This window comes from Lagenorhynchus albirostris, chromosome 9 (assembly GCF_949774975.1).
Source record: "Lagenorhynchus albirostris chromosome 9, mLagAlb1.1, whole genome shotgun sequence".
NCBI lineage: Eukaryota > Metazoa > Chordata > Mammalia > Artiodactyla > Delphinidae > Lagenorhynchus > Lagenorhynchus albirostris.
The window spans coordinates 59277695-59299248 of NC_083103.1; positions in this window are offsets into that span (position 1 = coordinate 59277695).

Consider the following 21554-nt stretch of genomic DNA (forward strand, 5'->3'; position numbering starts at 1 on the left):
CTATCATTACTCTGAATTCTTTTTCAGGTAGACTGCCTATTTCCTCTTCATTTGTTTGGTCTGGTGGGTTTTTACCTTGCTCCTTCATCTGCTGCATATTTTCTGTCTGCCCATTTTGCTTAACTTACTGTGTTTGGGGTCTCCTTTTCGCAGGCTGAACGTTCGTAGTTCCCATTGTTTTGATGTCTGCCCCCAGTGGGTAATGTTGGTTCAGTGAGTTGTGTAGGTTTCCTGGTGGAGGGGACTGGTGCCTGTGTTCCGGTGGGTGGGGCTGGACCTTGTCTTTCTAGTGGGCAGGGCTGTGTCCAGTTGTGTTTTTTGGTGTGTCAGTGAACTTATTATGACTTTAGGCAGCCTCTCTGTTAATGGGTGGGGTTGTGTTCCTGTCTTGCTAGTTGTTTGTCATCGGGCATCCAGCACTGGAGCTTGCTGGCCATTGGGTGGTGCTGGGTTTTAGTGTTGAGACAGAGATCTCTGGGAGAGCTCTCGCTGATTGATATTACTTGGGGCCGGGAGGCCTCTGGTGGTCCAATGTCCTGAACTCGGCTCTCCCACCTCAGAGTCTCAGGCCTGACACCAGGCCAGAGCACCAAGACCCAGTCAGTACACAGGTTGAAGAAAAGGGAGAGAAAATGTAAGAAAAATATTAAAAATAAAATTAAAATAAAAAAGTAAAAAATAATAAAAACAAAAAGGAGAGAAACCAAATCAATAAACAAATCCACCAATGATAACAAGCACTAAAAACTATACTAAGATAAACATAAAAATCAGAAACATATCAGCTGCAGACAGCAAACCCCAAGTCTACAGTTGCTCCCAAAGTCCACCACCTCAATTTTTGGTTGATTCATTATCTATTCACATATTCCACAGATGCAGGGCACCTCAAGTTGATTGTGGGGATTTAATCCACTTCTTCTGAGGCTGCTGGGAGAAATTTCCCTTTCTCTTCTTTGTTGGCACAACTCCTGGGGTTCAGCCATGGTTTTGGCCCCACCTCTGCATGTAGGTTGCCCTCAGGCTTCTGTTCCCACCCAGACAGGATGGAGTTAAAGCAGCAGCTGATTAGGGGGTTCTGGCTCACTCATACTGGGGGGAGGGAGGGGCACCGTAGTTATAACTGCAATGTGGGGTGAGCCTGCAGAGGCCGGCATAACGTTGCAACAGCCTGATGTGTGCCGTGTTTTTTCCCAAGGAAGCTGTCCCTGGAACACGGGACCCTGGCAGTGGCGGGCTACAGGCTCCCAGGAGGGGAGGTGTGGATAGTGACCTGTGCTCGCACACAGGCTTTTTGGTGGCTGCAGCAGCAGCCTTAGCATCTCATGCCCATCTCTGGTCTCCGCACTGATAGCCATGGCTCACACCCATCTCTGGAGCTCGTTTAGATGGTGCTCTGAATCCCCTCTCCTTGCACACCTTGAAACAATGGTTTCTTGCCTCTTAGACAGGTCCAGACATTTTTCCAGACTCCTTACCGGCTAGCTGTGGCACACTAGCCCCCTTCAGGCTGTGTTCACGCAGCCAACCCCTGTCCTCTCCCTGGGATCTCACCTCCGAAGCCAGAGCCTCAGCTCCCAGCCACCACCTATCCGGGCAGGTGAGCAGACAAGCTTCTCAGGCTGGTGAGTGCTGGTCGGCACCAATCCTCTGTGTGGGAATCTCTCCGCTTTGCCCTCTGCACCCCTGTTGCTGCGCTCTCCTCCGTGGCTCTGAAGATTCCCCCCCACCCACCCACACTCCTTCTGCACCAGTGAAGGGTCTTCCTAGTGTGTGGAAACTTTTCCTCCTTCATAACTCCCTCCCAGAGGTGCAGATCCCATCCCTATTCTTTTGTCTCTGTTTTTTCTCTTTTCTTTTGCCCTACCCAGGTACGTGGGGAGTTTCTTGCCTTTTGGGAATTCTGAGGTCTTCTGTCAGCATTCAGTAGGTGTTCTCTAGGAGTTGTTCCACATGTAGCTGTAATTTTGATGCATTTGTGGGGAGGTAGGTGATATCCACATCTTACTCCTCCACCATCTTGAAGGTCCCTCTGATGAAAATCTTAAACTTCTCTCTTTCAGTGAATTTGAAAGGAAGCTATATGCCAACTGCTTCTTACAATTGATATAACTCAGGGAACAGCCAGATGGGAGAGATGCACAAATGAAGACACATGGCGAAAGGGCTGGAAGCTTCCATCTCTCTCTGAGGGCATCACTCTTGCAGCACCTGCCTGTGTTCACTCTCCCGGAAGTTCTCTCTACAGTAGGTTCTTATTAGTTATCTATTTTATATATAGTAATCTGTATATGTCAATGATCTATATGGGGGAAAATATCTTAAAAAAGAATGGATATATGTATAACTGATTCACTTTGCTATACAGCAGAAACTAAGACAACACTATAAAGCAACTATACTCCAATAAAATTTTTTTAAAAAGAAAACAAACAAACAAAAAAAAGCAATTTCTCAAAGGCCAGAGAGACACCTGATATACTTGGGCAGGTCCTGGCTCTGAGACTGTTTTACAGGTCTAAGATCATTAAAGAGTTTTAATTTTCTTTATTGATTTTAAAGAAGCACTTCAATTCACCTTTAAATATTCTTCCCCTCTTCCCCTTTACATTATAAAATTTCCATCAAAAATCCTTAGAGCTTTGCACACATTCCTACAAAAGCAACTTCCTTTAATGCTTCTTTCACTTAACATTTAAAATCTAATAATACTGCGGTCACTGCCATTCCCCAACGTCTAACCCATTATCATAGTTGGCTTTTTTCCTAGGATGTACTTAGAATAGCACCTGACCAGAGCCCAGGAAGAGCAGCCAGGTCCCCTAGCTTGCATCCAAGAAATCCAGCCCTGTCCTCAAACTCTCCCTTCTGTAGTTGGTTTCTAGGTATTCTGATCAATATCTAAGTAATTAAAATTTCTCATGATCAAAGTTCTGACCTTCACACTGGCTCTGCTTATCAGTAAAAACATGTCTTGATCTCCTTGTTGGTACCGGCCTGGAGGTTCGTACAGAATATCTCTAAGCCCCTGCCTCTCTCCGCTGTCCTTGACTTTAGTTCATGCTGTGTCTGCTGTGTCAGCCGAAATCATGCCCTTCACTCCCTCAGCTAATCCTCAACCAGCACCACTTCCCTTCCCTCTTCTGTAATGCTCCTCACATACTCTCTCAACTGCCATTTTAAATCGTCTGATATTTTGCTGATTCAGCTCTATATCTGGTTAGTTTTCCTTTTATGGAATCTTAAAAGCAGGAAATTCAAATCCAATAATGCAATTTTGTATGCTATGGGTATTTGTAAAGAAAATGTATTCTCTGCTTTGCCAACTGAGACAGTGACAGTCCTCTCTTTTTCAGGAAGCACCATCACTATTCTAAGCCTCCACATTTCCACACATAAATAAATAAAGGCTCCCTTCAAAGCTGAAATCTCTTTGACCCCTGAGTAGTGTTATTAAATATTCTTATTTTACATTTACCCACCAATTGACTACTGAGTGACTGCTATCATCAGGTATTGTGGAAAGTGCCAGGAATAAAGCAAAAAATCAGAGAGATATGGTCTCTGTCATCATGGGTCTTAAATAAGTAAATGGGCAATTGTAAAAAATGTTGCAGTTAAACAGAGGCTTGTCCACAGCTATGTACTGATATGTAAGAACTGTCTACCCAAGACAGAAATTTAGAGCCTAGAGAAAGGCATAGATTGATCCAAATTCCCATCTATAATGAAGATCAGGAAAGCCACTGCTGTCTTGGGGCCAAACAAACATAGACAGTCACTCAGCAAGTGTCTGAGGGTCCCCCTATCCAGATCTCAGGGACACTGAGATCATCTCTACCTTCTAGTTTACTTTCTACATTGGATTTTTGTGCTCAAAATCCAAAAACACTTCTCTGGCCACTTTCTCAATCCAAGGCATAAAAGAAATATGAAACCCTTCAGCAGATTAAAACTTTCTTAGAGAACTAAAATCACCATGTGGACTGGATTCCATCAATATTATTCACTGCCAAGTGTCAAGTGCTATGGTAGTGTAACTATAAGATTTCAACCCAAGTTATCCTGATAGATTGGCGAGAGTTGCTCCAGGCAACACTGGTCTGCCCCAATCATTAACTCACTTGGTCTTCCAAAATACTCTTACTGACCATCTATCAAATAGTAAGAGCAATGAGAATAGTTAAATTTCAGAATCTGTCCATATAAAATGGTCAACTTGCAGATTCAGTGCAATCCAAAAATTTTAGTCAAAAAAGAGAACTAATGGATATAGTTTTAAGTAACTGTGGTCCACATCAGAATGTTATAGAAAGAGCAGACCTTAGAGTTTACCAATCTTCCATCTAACCTAGAGAAGAGAAAGCTAAGACCAAAGAATTTAACCAACATGCTCAATGCTGCATAATTGATAAGAAAGCCCAGCCTGGAATCATTATATCCTTGAATCTGAGTTTTTAAAGGACAATAAATAATCTTACAAGACTAGCCCATAGTAAACATTTACAGAACGTTTTCTAGGTTCAAGATACTCTCCGAAGGCTGCCCCTCCTTATTTCATTGCACTGTGATAGATATTAAATGTAATAATGGATGTGAAGAGTAGTATAAACTGTTCAGCACTTAACAATTATAATAGTAATTGTAATATTTGCATCATTACACCCTCTCCCATTTCCATCAAGGTGAGATAACACAAAGTTCCCTGAAGATATTTACTAACTGAAGGAACTAGTAAAACAATAAAAATAACACAAAACTTTACCATAGAAATAATTTTCTGAGCTGTTTATATCTCCTAATTTTGTTTGCCTTTTTACTTCAGTGTAATTGCATAGGCATTTTATTCACCTCTACTTTTCATGCAGCACGAAGCAGCATACTGGAGCATAATAAATAATATATAGCAATATAATCATATCAAAGTAGAGTATACATCAAAGCCTAAAGAAAGAACTGTTCAGAACTGTGCATAATCGGATGCATCAGAGGAAAAGAATATGGGATAACTATGTTGGTAAAGAAACTATGTTCATATAATGTTATATTCTATTTGCTAATTATGTATTTCATGTGGAATAAAGTCACAGCATATGAGATTTAGAAATATGATGAGAAATCATATAAATTCATCCCATCACTTTTTAAGATGAGTTTTTGGAGAAGTTAAGTTTATTTCTTATCTTCAAACAGATACCAAGTCAGTTATCCAAGAGTAAACTCAAGTCAGACAGACTGGCTCCAAAAACAGTGCTCAAGGTTACTACCAGTATGGTTGTGTTCATATCTTCACAGTTTTGTACAAGTCAAGAGTGTCCTTGCTATGACATCCAGAAGTGTAAAGGTTAGATTGGGAAATCCATCATAAAAAGGCAAAAATAAATATGCACTTAAAATTGTAACACCTAATAACAATGGCAAACATTTATTGTGCTTCCTCTGTGCAAACACTGCTCCAAGTCTTTTACACTGTAATAACTCAGCTAATATTCACATTAGCTCAATAAAATGGGTTAATTAATATTGGCATGTTGTATTTGATGAAGCTAAATGACACAGTGGTTAAATAACTTGCCTAAAACCAAACCTACCAGAAACTGGCTAGAGAGCCCACGTTTACTGTATGAATTGCAGTAACTTTAATGCCAGCTTCCTGGCTCCAGAGCCATTCTTAGACTAATAAGGCCTACTGTCTATTGGTAATTAGTCCATGGCATAATTGTCTTATTTCCTCCTTCTACAATTGAACAGCAGAGCCTCTTCATGAAGAAGACGAGCATCTCCTCCTATGCCAAATTCCAAACTCCTCTGCAAATACGTTAGTCTACTCATTCTCTTCTCCCTTTCCTGCCTTGATATTCTCTCTCATAATGGTCTCTTAAATCAACATTTACACATACGCAGTACATTCCCCAAACCCTCCTTCAACTCACATCCTTTTCCAAACATTCTCCCAAATACAGAATCTCCCTGACTCCTTCAGAAGCTAATTATTTAAAGCAGTTCTGTTTATGCAGGCTGTTTTCTCCTTATCAATTACCCATTGATGCTGCAACCCACGAAAATCCACCTTAGTTATATTTATATATTGATTAATCCTCACACTGTAAATCTATACCTAGAATCTCTTTCCTAAGCTCTAAACTTATAGATCTAATCAATTCAACTAGCTACTCTACTAGGGTGACCTCAGGATTCTCCGACTCAGCACATGTAAAACTAAACTTCTCTTTTCCCTCTTAAGTGACCAATCACAGTGAATGATACCACCATCAAGGCAATCTAGGCCTTTCTTATATGCACCTCAAAACCCTTCCAGTCTTTACCCATTACCCAGTTCCAAAGCCACTGTCACATTTTTTGGTATTTGTTACGGTAGCATCCCACAATGAGAAAAATCTTTGAGTACTCTTACCCTTTCTGCCCTCTCTCTACCTCTCACACATTTTCTACCTATCACCAAGTCTTGTCAATTCCACCTCCTAAATATTTTTCCAATCAGCTGTTTGAGTGCTAGTAGCCTTGTTTAGGTTGCCATCAATTTATGCCTATGAATTAGTTTCCTATGGCTGCCATGACAAATTACCACACACTTAGTAGCTTAAAATAACACCAATTTTTTTTCTTACAATTCTATAGGTCAGAAGTCTGACATGGGTCCCACTGGGCTCAAATCAAGGGATCAGCAGAACTGTGTTCCTTTCAGTAGGCTCTAGGAAAGAATCCATTTATTTTCCTCTTTCACTTTCTAGCGACCATTCATATTCTTAGGCTTGTTGTCCCCTTCTTCTATCTTCAAAGCCAGTAATCTAGCATCTCTCTGACCCAGCTGCTCTCCTCCAATATCTTTCTCTAACAATAAGCTGGGAAAAGCTCTCTATGTTTAAGGACCCATGTGATTAGATTGGGCCATTTGGATAATCCAGGTTAATCTCCACATTCCAAGGTCCTTAATCACTTCTGCAAAGTCTCTTTTTCCATATAAGGTAACATTCACAGGTTTTGGGTGTTAGGACTTGGATATCTTTGGGGCCATTATTCTGACTACCACTGTCCAGATTACTCAAATAGCCTCCTAACTGATGTTTCCACATTTACCCTTTCTCCTTCCAAAGCACTGCCTATGTGCCACCAAAATAGCCTCCTACGGTACAAATACCTTTCTTAAAATCTTTCAATAGCTTCCCACTAATCTCCAGATAGAGCACCCAGTTATGTTAGGTGAGCCAGACACAGAAAGAGGGAGCCCAGGCAAGAGAGCTATTTGGTCCAGCCACTGTGCACTTTCATATAAGTTCTTAGATTGTTTTTAATCACAAAATGAGATCATTCCCAGTTGTATTTTTATAAGATTATTACTTTATCAGTACAAATATTTTAAATAGAATATAAATTTAAATATAAATGGCCTGAAATCAACACAGCTCCAAATCTTGAAGTGAGCACCATGGTGCTAAAAAGAGCTCCAGAAAAACCACTCTAGCTCTAGGAGGAAGAACTGGAGGGGGGATCTTTAACACAGAGAAAGAGTGCAGAAATCCCACATTTTTTTCTTTTCCCTCCATTTCCTTGTACCCCAACCCACAAGAAATCTTGTGAAGGTGGCGATAGAGATAGAGAATAAGCAGTCTACAATGGAAACTCATAGGAGGCAAAATTTTAAAGGAAGATAATTTTCCTTTCCCTTCAGTAGTGCTGTAGTTCCAACAGGATGGGATCCACCTGTAAAGGAGGGCTCCGGGGAACCACAAAGTACTGGGGATGTTACAGAAACAGAGGAGCTTGAAGAATTGATCCCATGAAGTTATTGATGAACTCTGGGCTCAAATCCATGCCACAGATGCATGAATCTGATACATATTAACAGCATATCTAAGACGTTGAGAACTGAACTAACGACAGACCACTGTTAAGGTCCCACACTGTCCACTGGGTGGTGCACATTGGAAACAGATGCAAAGCTCTTTACAATGGTTTTGAAATCTACACTGACTTTGAAATCTCAGCCCACAGAAGGAGATTTGGAAGTTGCAGCATGACTCTAATCAGGTAAACTGCCTACTAAAACAAAAACATCAAGATTTTCCATTGGGTTTAAATAAGACTCAGAGTCTCAGAACATATATTTAAATGTCCAAAATTCAAGTGAAAATTATTCAGCATTGGAAGACCCTTGAACAGTTGAACTCTCGTAAGAAAAGACAATCTACTCATACCCATGTTAAGATGACACAAACAGGGCTTCTCTGGTGGTGCAGTGGCTGAGAGTCCGCCTGCCGATGCAGAGAACACAGGTTCGTGCCCCGGTCCGGGAAGATCCCACATGCTGTGGAGCGGCTGGGCCCGTGAGCCATGGCCGCTGAGCCTGCGCGTCCGGAGCTTGTGCTCCGCAACGGGAGAGGCCACAACAGTGAGAGGCCCGCGTACAGCCAAAAAAAAAAAAAGAAGAAGAAGATGACACAAACATTGCAATTATCATTCAAAGATTTTAAATCATCTACTAGAAAAATAATCAAATGATTAACTGCACATATATATTTTTTTTTAATACAATTTTTTTTTTTTTTGGCTGTGTTGGCCCTTCGTTACTGTGCAGGGGATTTCTCTAGTTGCGGCCAATGGGGGCTACTCTTTGTTGCAGCATGTGGGCTTCTCACTGCGGTGGCTTCTCTTGTTGTGGAGCATGGGCTCAGTAGTTGTGGCTCAGGGGCTTAGTTGCTCCGTGGCATGTGGGATCTTCCCAGACCAGGGTTTGAACCAGTGTCCCCTGCATTGGCAGGCAGATTCCTAACTGCAGTGCCACCAGGGAAGCCCTGCAAACATTCTTGAAACAAATTTTAAAGTAGAAAAATTTATCAAAGAAAAATATACAAAGAAAACCAAAATGGAAATTTGAGGACTGAAAAATGCAATAAGTGAAATTAAAGGAAAAAAACCCACTGAATACACTCAACAGCAAAATGACAATAATAGTAAAAAGATTAGGTGAACTTAAATTAATAGATATGATCTAATCTAAAGATTAAAAAAAGATTTTTAAAAACATGAACAGAGTATCAGGAACTTGAGAGACAATAACAAAGATCTAATATCTGTGTCACTGAAGTTATGGAAAAAGAGAAAGAGTATGGTATAGAAAAAGTATATGAAGAAATAATGACTAAAAACCTCTGGAAAAGTTGAATAAGGTAGAAATCCATGTATCTATACTGATGAAAGAAAAAGGGAAACAGAGAGAGAATCAGACAGACACAAGGAGAGAGAATATGAGAAAGTCATTCTTTACTGTAGAAGGCAAAATATTATACATAGAAGGAATGATGGTTTTCAAAAATCAAGTGCTAAAACCAGTAGGAAAAAGCTTAACAAGGAATCATTACTTACAAAACCTCCTTACAAAATACCTTTTAATTACAAAGAAAATAATGCCAACCTTATAGTGGAGAAATTTGATGGAAGACATTTTAAAAAAGTGATTAATGTAATATCACCATAACTGGCATAATTATGAAAAAGAGAGAGAAAAATGAAGAGAGAAAAACATCATTATCTATGGCAAGTGTGTATCAGATAATTGCAAGACAATAACCCAAACAGGACAGCTAGATTTTCTTCTCTTTCACTGTTCTTCACTTGGCAAAAACAAAAACAAAACACTCTTATAGAGATAGAAAATGTGTTCCTTTAGGGAACAGTAGAAGTGCCTCTTGACAACAGCTCTTAGATAAAATGCAAAATGAAGCTGAATGGAAAGAATTAGAATCAGGGAGACCAGGTTTATGTTTTAACTCAGCTATGTGGTAGCTTTGTGGTTTGGGGAAAGAAAGTTAACTTCTCAGAACTTCACCGTTTACGTTATGAAATGACTTACAGGGTTATTTTTGAGAAACAAATGAAGTAAAATATGTATAAATGCCAAGCACATTACCTGCCATGAAGATGATAAGTAATACATTTAATTGAATTAGTTGGAGAGGGATACTGTGAACTATTTCCTCTGTAGGGATGAGCAGAAACTGTCATTTTGTAGGACTTGGGAAAGTTTCCATCAGTCACGAAGGAGGTCTTCTCTTGCCTTGGGCAGGATAATTTATTAACTAATTAAAGAGCAAAAGTATGGGGAAAAAATTAAGATTTCTAGGACTTCAAATGAAGTCATTTCTAAAGACTGCAGGTTTAAAGCCTGCATTAAACTCTGTTCCCTCCTAAAACTCTACCAAAATAAGGGTAAAGAATGTTTTTGAAGCCATCCAACCATGAGAAAAAAGAAGATGTGAGGGGACACAAGAGCAATAAAACTATGGAATCTGAAAAGCAAATGAACCAGGTAATATTGACAGCAAACTTGAGAAAGCTAGATCCTGAATTGAAAGTAGGCCAAACTTAGAAGGAACCTAATTTTCCTTTCAAGACTCCCAGAAGGCTAAAAAATTGGTGGCCCTATTGTCTCTAAAATGGAGACAAAAAAGGGCTGAAATCAGCCAAACTGTCTGAAAATATATTTAATAAGTTCAACCCCAAACCCCATCTTTTTTTCTCCACAGCTAGAAAATGATTTATTCCCATCCCCCCCAAAACTCCTGGGGTTTTTCTGAAAATGTAATACAAAAGGTTTACAAACTGGGGAAAACCAAGCACAATTTAGGCTCGATTTCAGTAAACTGGGGTACCAAGTGAAAACTCCCACACTAGATTTTGATACCCACGCCTTCACCCCTCATTGAGCTTCCAGAATTCTAACAGCCAAGATTATGTTCTATAGGTAAGAACGAGCCTAACTAGTCCATGGAACATCACCAGGAGATATATTAACATCAGGGTTCTCCCAACTAATCAAGCCTCATTCATTCAAATAGAGCTTTTTAATCACTTCTTTTGGTGTTCCAATTATTCCAAGGAACAACATGCAGCAGACAAAGAATTAAGTTTAACTATGATTGGTATTTTACCAGGTGGCCTGAAAAGACAAGTTAAGGGAGTCAAGAATATTTGTAAGAGAGCACTTACTGTGTTGGACTGTGAAAACGAAATTGCTCAAAATGGAAGTTAGAAAATGAGAGGGTGGTACATGAGGAGATGGGATAGACTCAATAAGGTCTCTAAGCAGCAAAAGCTTATTAGACTGAGTGTATCGGAAGAATGGAGCTTCAAAGACAGGATACAGTAAAGAATAAGATCCTTAAAATTTCGGTTTGAGAAGTATTATTGAAGGTGCCGTCACATATGTTCGTGGCTGTGGCGAAGTAGGATTAGATGGGAAGGAGGAAACTATGGTTGCAGTTGATGAGGTCACGTTGCAAGTGACAGGCATATAACTATCTTAAGCACACCCAACCTATTTTAAACAAAATATAGGCGATATTGCCTCATAACTGGAAAGCCCATGAATGCAACTAATATCTGGGAATTGTACGATAAATATCTTTAAACTCAGACACTCTCTCTTGGCTCCTCTTTCCTCTGAATTCATTCTCAGGCAGCTGACTCCAAGTTAATATTCATTGATTCAATGGATAAACTATAAATTATATCACACCTCTTCTGTTTACTACAAAATGCCTTTTCCTTACTGTCCACTGCTTTCTCTATTTATCAAAGAAAAGGTGGCATCCCTTTTTCTTTCTAAGCTTAAGTTCTACATGTTTTGTTTTCTTTAGAGCTTAAGTTCTACATATATATTCTCATTTCTTCCCAGAATCTCTAAAACTACTTTCTATAAATTACCCTCCTACAGTTTAAGCATCATGCTCTCTACTTGACCCTTCCTTGATTGAACTGCACAAAAGTTTATATTTTCCTATCCTGAAAACAAAGACAATTTTAAAAGGCTTCTCTCAAGACGGCTACCCCTTCACACTCCCGTTCTCTTTTTCTTCTTCCTTGCCAAATTTCTGTTAAAATGCAGTCTGTATTTTATGCTTTTCCCTACTTTATAATCAAACTTTCCCCCAAACCTCTTACAGTCCAATTCTTCCTCCAACATAGTCATAAAATTGCTGTTTGAAAAGTCAATTATGATTTTCCATACATATTCCATGGTCCAGGTCTGATTTCAGTTTCCATCTCATGACCCCAACCAGCCTTATTAAGCTCATTTCAAATTTTTATTCTTAACATCCTATCAAATCTACTTCCATTTTAACTCACCTATTTCTGTAAATGGTCTCCCAATTTCCCAAGAAAACAGATGGAAAACACAGAGTCAAATGGCAACAATCCTTTGTCTTCCTCCCTCTTCACTAGTAACCAATCACTAAGTAGCCTCACTTTTGCCTATGGCAACTGTCCCTTCTTTTCCTTCCTCACTCCCAAATTCTACTAAAACTCCCTGTGTAGCAAACAGACTATTACACCTACTACAATTTCACAAATCTAGTTGCCTTTTCAATTCATCCTTCACAATGCCACTGGTGTATATTCTTAAGGACAATCAATACCATACCTCTCTTCCCTTTAAAAATGTTCCTTAGCTCCTCACTTCCTACAAACAAACATTTCCAAACTCTGGAGAACAGTATTTATTTTGTCATGATTTTCCTCAGCCGCTAGAGTGAAATGAAACGATTATAGAAAGTGGAGTCCAGAGACCCAGTCTCAAATCCAGCTCTACCACCTTCTTTTAAATAATACTTTTAACATTGTATACATAGAATATAATATCTATAAAATATGCAGAAGGTTTCAAGAAAAACAAGAGATAAAGTTTAACTTGTCCAAGACTGATCACTTAAAGGCCCACTTGCCAGCAAACGAGTTTGTCTCCTTCAAAGTCCCAGAGAAACTGACATGACCAAGTGCTTAAAATAACTCTTCTTGGTCAATAACAAGCCTTGTCTGCACCTGCACAACTTGTCATGTGAGGCCAGGTGCTAACGCTTTCCCAAACATGAATACTTAGATGACAGGTAAAGGCTGGAGACAAGGTTCCACAGCATCACATTACTATTATATCTCAGCTTCTGTTCACACCAGGGAAAGGATTAAGACTTTCCTAACAATGCAGGTTCAAAGCACCATAGCCAAGGGTCAGGGTCCCTCTCCTGCAATCTGACGTCAGGTCCTGCCAGATGGCTCTGCACTCCCTAAAATGTAATGGAAAACATGGGACTTGCACATTTTCTACTATTCTGTCAGCATCACTGTTCCCCAAAAAAACTACATCAGTAAGACTGGTATACACTGCTTATGCATCTTCCCCTGTTGCTTGATAGCCATGCCATAAACACTTATATACTCCCAATTCTGTTCTAATGCTTTACAGCTGGGATACTTCTGAAAGTCACATAACATTTTTGAACTTCAACTTCCTTACCACAGTAGAATACAAATACATTTCTTTCGAGATAGCCTCATCCAAGAGAGGGAAGACAGCAGAAGCAAGAAGAATTATAAACCTGCAGCCTGTGGAACAAAAATCACATTCACATAAAGACAAGATGAAAAGGCAGAGGGCTATGTACTAGATGAAGGAACAAGATAAAACCCCAGAAAAACAACTAAATGAAGTGGAGATAGGCAACCTTCCAGAAAAAGAATTCAGAATAATGATAGTGAAGATGATCCAAGACCTCAGAAAAAGAATGGAAGCAAAGACCAAGAAGATGCAAGAAATGTTTAACAAAGACCTAGAAGAAATAAGAACAAAAAAACAGAGATGAGCAATACAATAACTGAAAAGAAAACTACACTAGAAGGAATCAATAGCAGAATAACTGAGGCAGAAGAACGGACAAGTGACCTGGAAGACAGAATGGTGGAATTCACTGCCACAGAACAGAATACAGAAAAAAGAATGAAAAGAAATGAAGACTGCCTACAACATTAAGTGCAAAAATATTTGCACTATAGGGCTCCCAGAAGGAGAAGAGAGAGAGAACGGACCCAAGAAAACATCTGAAGAGATTACAGTCGAAAACCTCCCTAACATGGGAAAGGAAATAGCCACCCAAATCCAGGAAGTGCAGACAGTCCCATACAGGATAAATCCAAGGAGAAACACATCGAGATACCCAGAAAACAAATTGGCAAAAATTAAAGACAAAGAAAAATTATTGAAAGCAGCAAGGGAAAAACAACAAATAACATACAAGGGAACTCCTATAAGGTTAACAGCTGATTTCTCAGCAGTAGCTCTACAAGCCAGAAGGGACTGGCATGATATACTTAAAGTGATGAAAGGGAAAAACCTACAACCAAGATTACTCTACCCAGCAAGGATCTCATTCAGATTTGATGGAGAAATCAAAAGCTTTACAGACAAGCAAAAGCTAAGAGAATTCAGCACCACCAAACCAGCTTTACAACAAATACTAAAGGAACTTCTCTAAGTGAGAAACACAAGAGAAGAAAAGAACCTACAAAACCAAACCCAAAACAATTAAGAAAATGGACATAGGAACATACATATCGATAATTACCTTAAACGTGAATGGATTAAATTTTCCAACCGAAAGACACAGGCTCGCTGAATGGATACAAAAACAAGACCCATCTATATGCTGTTTACAAGAGACCCACTTCAAACCAAGGGACACATACAGACTGAAAGTGAGGGGATAGAAAAAGATATTCTATGCAAATGGAAACCAAAAGAAGCTGGAGTAGCAATACTCATATCAGATAAAATAGACTTTAAAATAAAAAAACTGCTAACAGCTATAAAAGAGGAAATTGACAGTAATGGAATAATAGTGGGGGACTTTAACACCTCACTTACACCAATGGACAGATCATCCAAAATGAAAATAAATAAGCAAACAGAAGCTTTAAATGACACAATAGACCAGATAGATTTAATTGATATTTATATGACATCCCATCCAAAAAAACAGCAGATTACACTCTCTTCTCAAGTGCACACAGAACATTCTCCTGGATAGATCACATGTTGGGTCACAAATCAAGCCTCAGTAAATTTAATAAAATTGAAACCATATCAAGCACCTTTCCTGACAGCAACGCTATGAGATTAGAAATCAATTACAGGAAAAAAAAGTAAAACACACACAAACATGGAGGCTACACAGTACGTCACTAAATAACAAAGAGATCACTGAAGAAATCAAAGAGGAAATCAAAAAATACCTACAGACAAATGACAATGAAAACACGATGATCCAAAATCTATGGGATGCAGCAAAAGCAGTTCTAAGAGGGAAGCTTATAGCTATACAAGCCTACCTCAAGAAACAAGAAAAATCTCAAATAAACAGTCTAACCTTACACCTGAAGGAACTAGAGAAAGAAGAACAAACAAAACCCAAAGTTAGCAGAAGGAAAGAAATCATAAAGATCAGAGCAGAAATAAATGAAATAGAAACAAAGAAAACAATAGCAAAGATCAATAAAACTAAAAGCTGGTTCTTTGAGAAGATAAAATTGATAAACCATTAGCCAGACTCATCAAGAAAAAGAGGGAGAGGACTCAAATCAATAAAATTAGAAATGAAAAAGGAGAAGTTACAACAGACACCACAGAAATACAAAGCATCCTAAGAGACTACTACAAGCAACTCTATGCCAATAAAATGGACAACCTGGAAGAAACTGATAAATTCTTAGAAAGGTATAAGCTTCCAAGACTGAACCAGGAAGAAACAGAAAATATGAACAGACCAATCACAAGTAATGAAATTGAAACTATGATTTAAAATCTTCCAACAAACAAAAGTCCAGGACCAGATGGCTTCACAGGTGAATTCTATCAATCATTTAGAGAAGAGCTAACACCCATCCTTTTCAAGCTCTTCCAAAAAATTTCAGAGGAAGGAACACTCCCAAGCTCATTCTATGAGGACACCATCACCCTGATACCAAAACCAAACAAAGATATTACAAAAAAAGAAAATTACAGACCAGTATCACTGATGAATATAGATGCAAAAATCCTCAACAAAATACTAGCAAACAGAATCCTACAACACATTAAAAGGATCATACACCATGATCAACTGGGATATTTACCCCAGGGATGCAAGCATTCTTCAATATATGCAAATCAATCAATGTGATACACCATGTTAACAAATTGAAGAGGAAAAACCATATGATCATCTCAATAGATGCAGAAAAAGCTTTTGACAAACTTCAACACCCATTTATGATAAAAGCTCTCCAGAAAGTGGGAATAGAGAGAACCTACCTCAACATAATAAAGGCAATATACGACAAACCCACAGCAAACATCATTCTCAATGGTGAAAAACTGAAAGCATTTCCTCTAAGATCAGGAACAAGACAAGGATGTCCACTCTCACCACTATTACTCAACATAGTTTTGAAGTCCAAGTCACAGCAATCAGAGAAGAAAAAGAAATAAAAGGAATACAAATTTGAAAAGAGAAGTAAAACTGTCACTGTTTGCAGAGGACATGATACTATACATAGAGAATCCTAAAGATGCCACCAGAAAACTACTAGAGCCAATCAATGAATTTGGTAAAGTTTCAGGATACAAAATTAATGCACAGAAATCTCTTGCATTCCTATACACTAATGATGAAAAATCTGAAAGAGAAATTATGGAAACACTCCCATTTACCACTGCAACAAAAATAATAAAATACCTAGGGAGACAAAAGACCCATATGCAGAAATGTATAAGACACTGATGAAAGAAGTTAATGATGACACCAGCAGATGGAGAGATATACTCTGTTCTTGGATTGGAAGAATCAATATTGTGAAAATGACTATACTACCCAAAGCAATCTAAGGATTCAATGCAATCCCTATCGAATTACCAATGGCAGTTTTTACAGAACTAGAACAAAAAATCTTAAAATTTGTATGGAGACACAAAAGACCCTGAATAGCCAAAGCAGTCTTGAGAGAAAAAAACGGAGCTGGAAGAATCAGACTCCCTGACTTCAGACTATACTACAAAGCTACAGTAATCAAGACAATATGGTACTGGCACAAAAACAGAAACATACATCAATGGAACAAGATAGAAAGCCAAGAGATAAACCCACGCACCTTTGGTCAACTAATCCATGACAAAGGAGGCAAAGATATACAATGGAGAAAAGACAGTCTCTTCAATAAGTGGTGCTGGGTAAACTGGACAGCTACATGTAAAAGAATGAAATTAGAACACTCCCTAACACCATACACAAAAATTAACTCAAAATGGATTAGAGACCTAAAAGTAAGACTGGACACTATAAAATCTTGGAGGAAAACATAGGAAGAACCCTCTTTGACATAAATCACAGCAAGATATTTTTTGATCCACCTCCTACAGTAATGGAAATAAAAACAAAAATAAACAAATGGGACCTAATGAAACTTCAAAGCTTTTGCACAGCAAAGGAAACCATAAACAAGATGAAAAGACAACCCTCATAATGGGAGAAAATATTTGCAAATGAATCAATGGACAAAGGTTTAATCCCCAAAATATAATAACAGCTCATGCAGCTCAATATTAAAAAAACAAACGACCCAGTCCAAAAACGGACAGAAGACCTAAGTAGACATTTCTCCAAAGAAGACATACAGATGGCCAAGAAGCACATGAAAATCTGCTCAACATCACTAATTATTAGAAAAGTGCAAATCAAAACTACAATGAGGTATCACCTCACACCAGTTAGAATGGGCATCATCAGAAGATCTACAAACAACAAATGGTGGAGAGGGTGTGGAGAAAAGGGAACCCTCTTGCACTGTTGGTGGGAATGTAAATTGATACAGCCACTATGGAGAACAGTATGGAGGTTCCTAAAAAAACTAAAAATAGAATTAGCATATGATCCAGCAATCCCGCTACTGGGCATATACCCGGAGAAAACGATAATTCAAAAAGACACACGCACCCCAATGTTCATTGCGACACTATTTACAATAGCCAGGTCATAGAAACAACCTAAATGCCCACTGACAGACGAATGGATAAAGAAGATGTGGTACATATATACAATGGAATATTACTCAGCCATAAAATGGAATGAACTTGGGTCATTTGTAGAGACGTGGATGGATCTAGAGACTGTCATACAGAGTGAAGTAAGTCAGAAAGAGAAAAACAAATATCGTATATTAACGCATATATGTGGAACCTAGAAAAATGGTACAGATGAAGCAGTTTGCAGGGCAGAAATTGAGACACAGATGTAGAGAAGAAATGTATGGACACCAAGGGGGGGAAAGCAGCGGGGGCATGGGGGTGGTGTTGTGATGAATTGGGCAATTGGGACTGACATGTATACACAGATGTGTATAAAATTGATGATTAATAAGAACCTGCTGTATAAAAAAATAAAATAAAAGTTAAAAAAATACATTTTTTTCCTTTTTTATTATAGTTGATTTACAATGTTTGTGTTAGTTTCAGGTGTACATTATAGTGATTCAGTTATTTTTTTCTCATTATATCCCATTATAGGTTATTACAAGATACTGAATATAATTCTCCATGTGATACAGTAAATCCATGTTGCTTATCTACTTTACATACAGTAGTTTGTATCTGTTAATCCCATACTCCTAATTTATCCCTCCCTCTCTCCCTCTCCTCTTTTGTAACTGTGAGTTTGTTTCCTATGTCTGTGATGTCTGTGAGTATATTTCTGTTTTGGGAATAAGTTCATTTGCATCCGTTTTTCAGATTCCACATATAAGTGATATTGTATGATATTTGCCTTCTCTCTCCGACTTTCTTCACTTAATATAGTAATCTCTAGGTCCATCCATGTTGCTGCAAATAACAATATTTATTCTTTTCTATGGCTGAATAATATTCCATTGTGTGTGTGTGTATAAATATACACCACACCACATACACCACATCTTCTTAGGCCAATCATCTGTTGATGGGCATTTGGGTTATTTCCATGTCTTGGCTAATGTAAATACCGCTGCTATGAACATTGGGATGCATGTATCTTTTCTAATTCGAGTTTTCATTTTTTCTGGATATATACCCAGGAGTGGGATTGATGGATCATATGGTATCTCTATTTTTAGTTTTTAAAAGAAGCCCCATACTTTTCCAAAGTGTGTGCACCAATTTACATTCCCACCAACAGTATATGAGAGTTCCCTATTCTCCACACCTTCTCCAGCATCTATTTTTTGTAGACTTTTTTTTTTGTGTGTGTGGTACGCGGGCCTCTCACTGTTGTGGCCTCTCCGGTTGCGGAGGGCAGGCTCCAGACGCGCAGGTCCAGCGGCCATGGCTCATAGGCCCAGCCGCTCTGTGGCATGTGGGATCTTCCCGGACCGGGGCACGAACCCGCGTCCCCTGCATCGGCAGGCGGACTCTCAACCACTGTGCCACCAGGGAAGCCCTATTTTTTGTAGACTTTTTGATGATAGCCTTTCTGTCACAATGAGGTATTGCCTTATACTGGTGTGAGGTGATACCTCATTGTGGTTTTGACTTGCATTTCTCTAATAATTAGTGGTTTTGAGCATCTTTTCATGTGCCTGTTTGCCATCTGGATGTCTTGCTTGGAAAAATGTCTCTTTAGATCTTCTGCCCATTTTTTAATTGGGTTGTTGGTTTTCTCAACATTGAGTTGTAAAAATAATGTATTGCTGTGACTAAAAATTATATTATGAAAATGCCAATTCAGTACTTATTACAAAATTAAATTCAAAATGGTGAATTGAATAAAATCCAATTCTATAAAATATTTCAGGTTATCGATCAGGAAAATAGAGTTTAATCAAGAAAATTAATGGATTTCTTAAATATAGGAGGTCAGAACACACCAAATTAATCAAAGGCAAAGAACAGTATTTATCAAGTTACTTACTTTCACTGTCATTAATAGAATATAAAAAAAATTACGTGCATTTATGAACAAGAGACATTATGAAAAGCATACTTTAAAACATACTAGAGGGTCATAACTAGGCATCTATGTTATATTTTATTGCTACATGTTCAGAGTTCTTATCTCTTATAAGCAGTGTTCCACCAAAGTGTCAAAATCACATACTACTTGAATTAAAGAGCTATTTTTTAAGACATGAACAATTTTTTCATTAAGAACCTACTGTCTGCATTGCCTGGGCAAAGGGTTATGAGGAATACAGACATATAAGAAATGTAAGATGAATCATGCTTATGAAAAAATAGCATGGCTTTCCGACTTGATCAATAGATTCAACATAATCCTAATCAAAATCTCAGCAAGTTATTTTGTGAATATTGACGAGCTGCTTCTAAAGCTTATATGGAGAAGCAAAAGACCCAGAATAGCCAACACAATAATGAAGGTGAAGAACAAAGTTGGAGGACAAACGTTACCCTATTTCAAGACCTACTATAAAGCCATAGTAATCAAGACAGTGTGATACTGACCAAAGAATAAACAAATAGATCAATGGAAGAGAATAGGGAGCCCACAAATAGACCCCATAAATATAGCCAACTGATATTTTACAAGGAAGCAAAGGCAATACAATGGAGCAAAGGTAGTATTTTCAACAAATGGGGCTAGAACAACTGGACATCCACATGCCAAAAAAAAAAAAAAAAAGAATACAGGCAGAGAATTTATACCCTCAAAAAAATTAAGTGAAAATGGATCACAGACCTAAATGTAAAATGCAAAACTATAAAACTAAAGGATAAGCACAAGAGAAAATCTAGATGACTATGGACATGGCAAGGTCTTTTTAGATACAACACAAAAGGCACGAGCTATGAAAAAGAATTTTTTAAAGCAGAACTTAATTAAAATTTTAAAATTCTGGGAAAGACAAGGTCAAGAGAACAAGAAAAGCCACATACTGGAAGAAAATATTTACAAAAGACATGTCTGATAAATGACTGTTATCCAAAATATATAAAGAACACTTGAAACTCAACACTAAGAAAAAAATTCAACTAAAAAATGAGCCAAAGACCTTAACATACATCTCACCAAAGAAGTTATATAGATGGCAAATAAGCACATGAGAAGATGTTCCACACCCTATGTCATTTGGGAAATACAAATTAAAACAATGATGAGACATCACTATGCACCTATTGGAATAGCCAAGTCCAGAACGCTAACACCACCAAAGCTGACCCAAGATTCAGGGAAAAGGGTGTGGTCTATTCTTTGATTCCTCTTTCATTCTTTCTTACTGCCCATAATGTCACGGGTGAAAGAGAGGGAAAGAGTTTCTGTTTTTGTTGATTGTTTCTTGTTTCTTCTTCCCTGCTTAACTCACCTCACTAGTTCACACTAACTGGCCATCAGTACCTGGTGTGTGATAGGTATTCAAGTTCACATTCTCTCATAGTCATTATGTGGATTCTTTGCGGGGTCTTTGAGGACCTCTGGCATAGGTATCTATTTTTCAACAGACTATTCTGTCTCATCTGGATTATTTGGAAGGGCACATTCAGGATGTCTCTAGCCTAACTAGCTTTCATGGTATCCACTTGTCCTATGGAAAATGTCCCTCTGTTTACCATTCTGAACTGAACTGTAGTGGTACAGACAGACTCACTATTGCTTACAATTAAGGGCTACTTCCAGTAGTCTCTACCCACAGAATTCTCTAAACTGAATTCTCTAGGTATTTATTTGTGTCTCTTAATCCAAAGA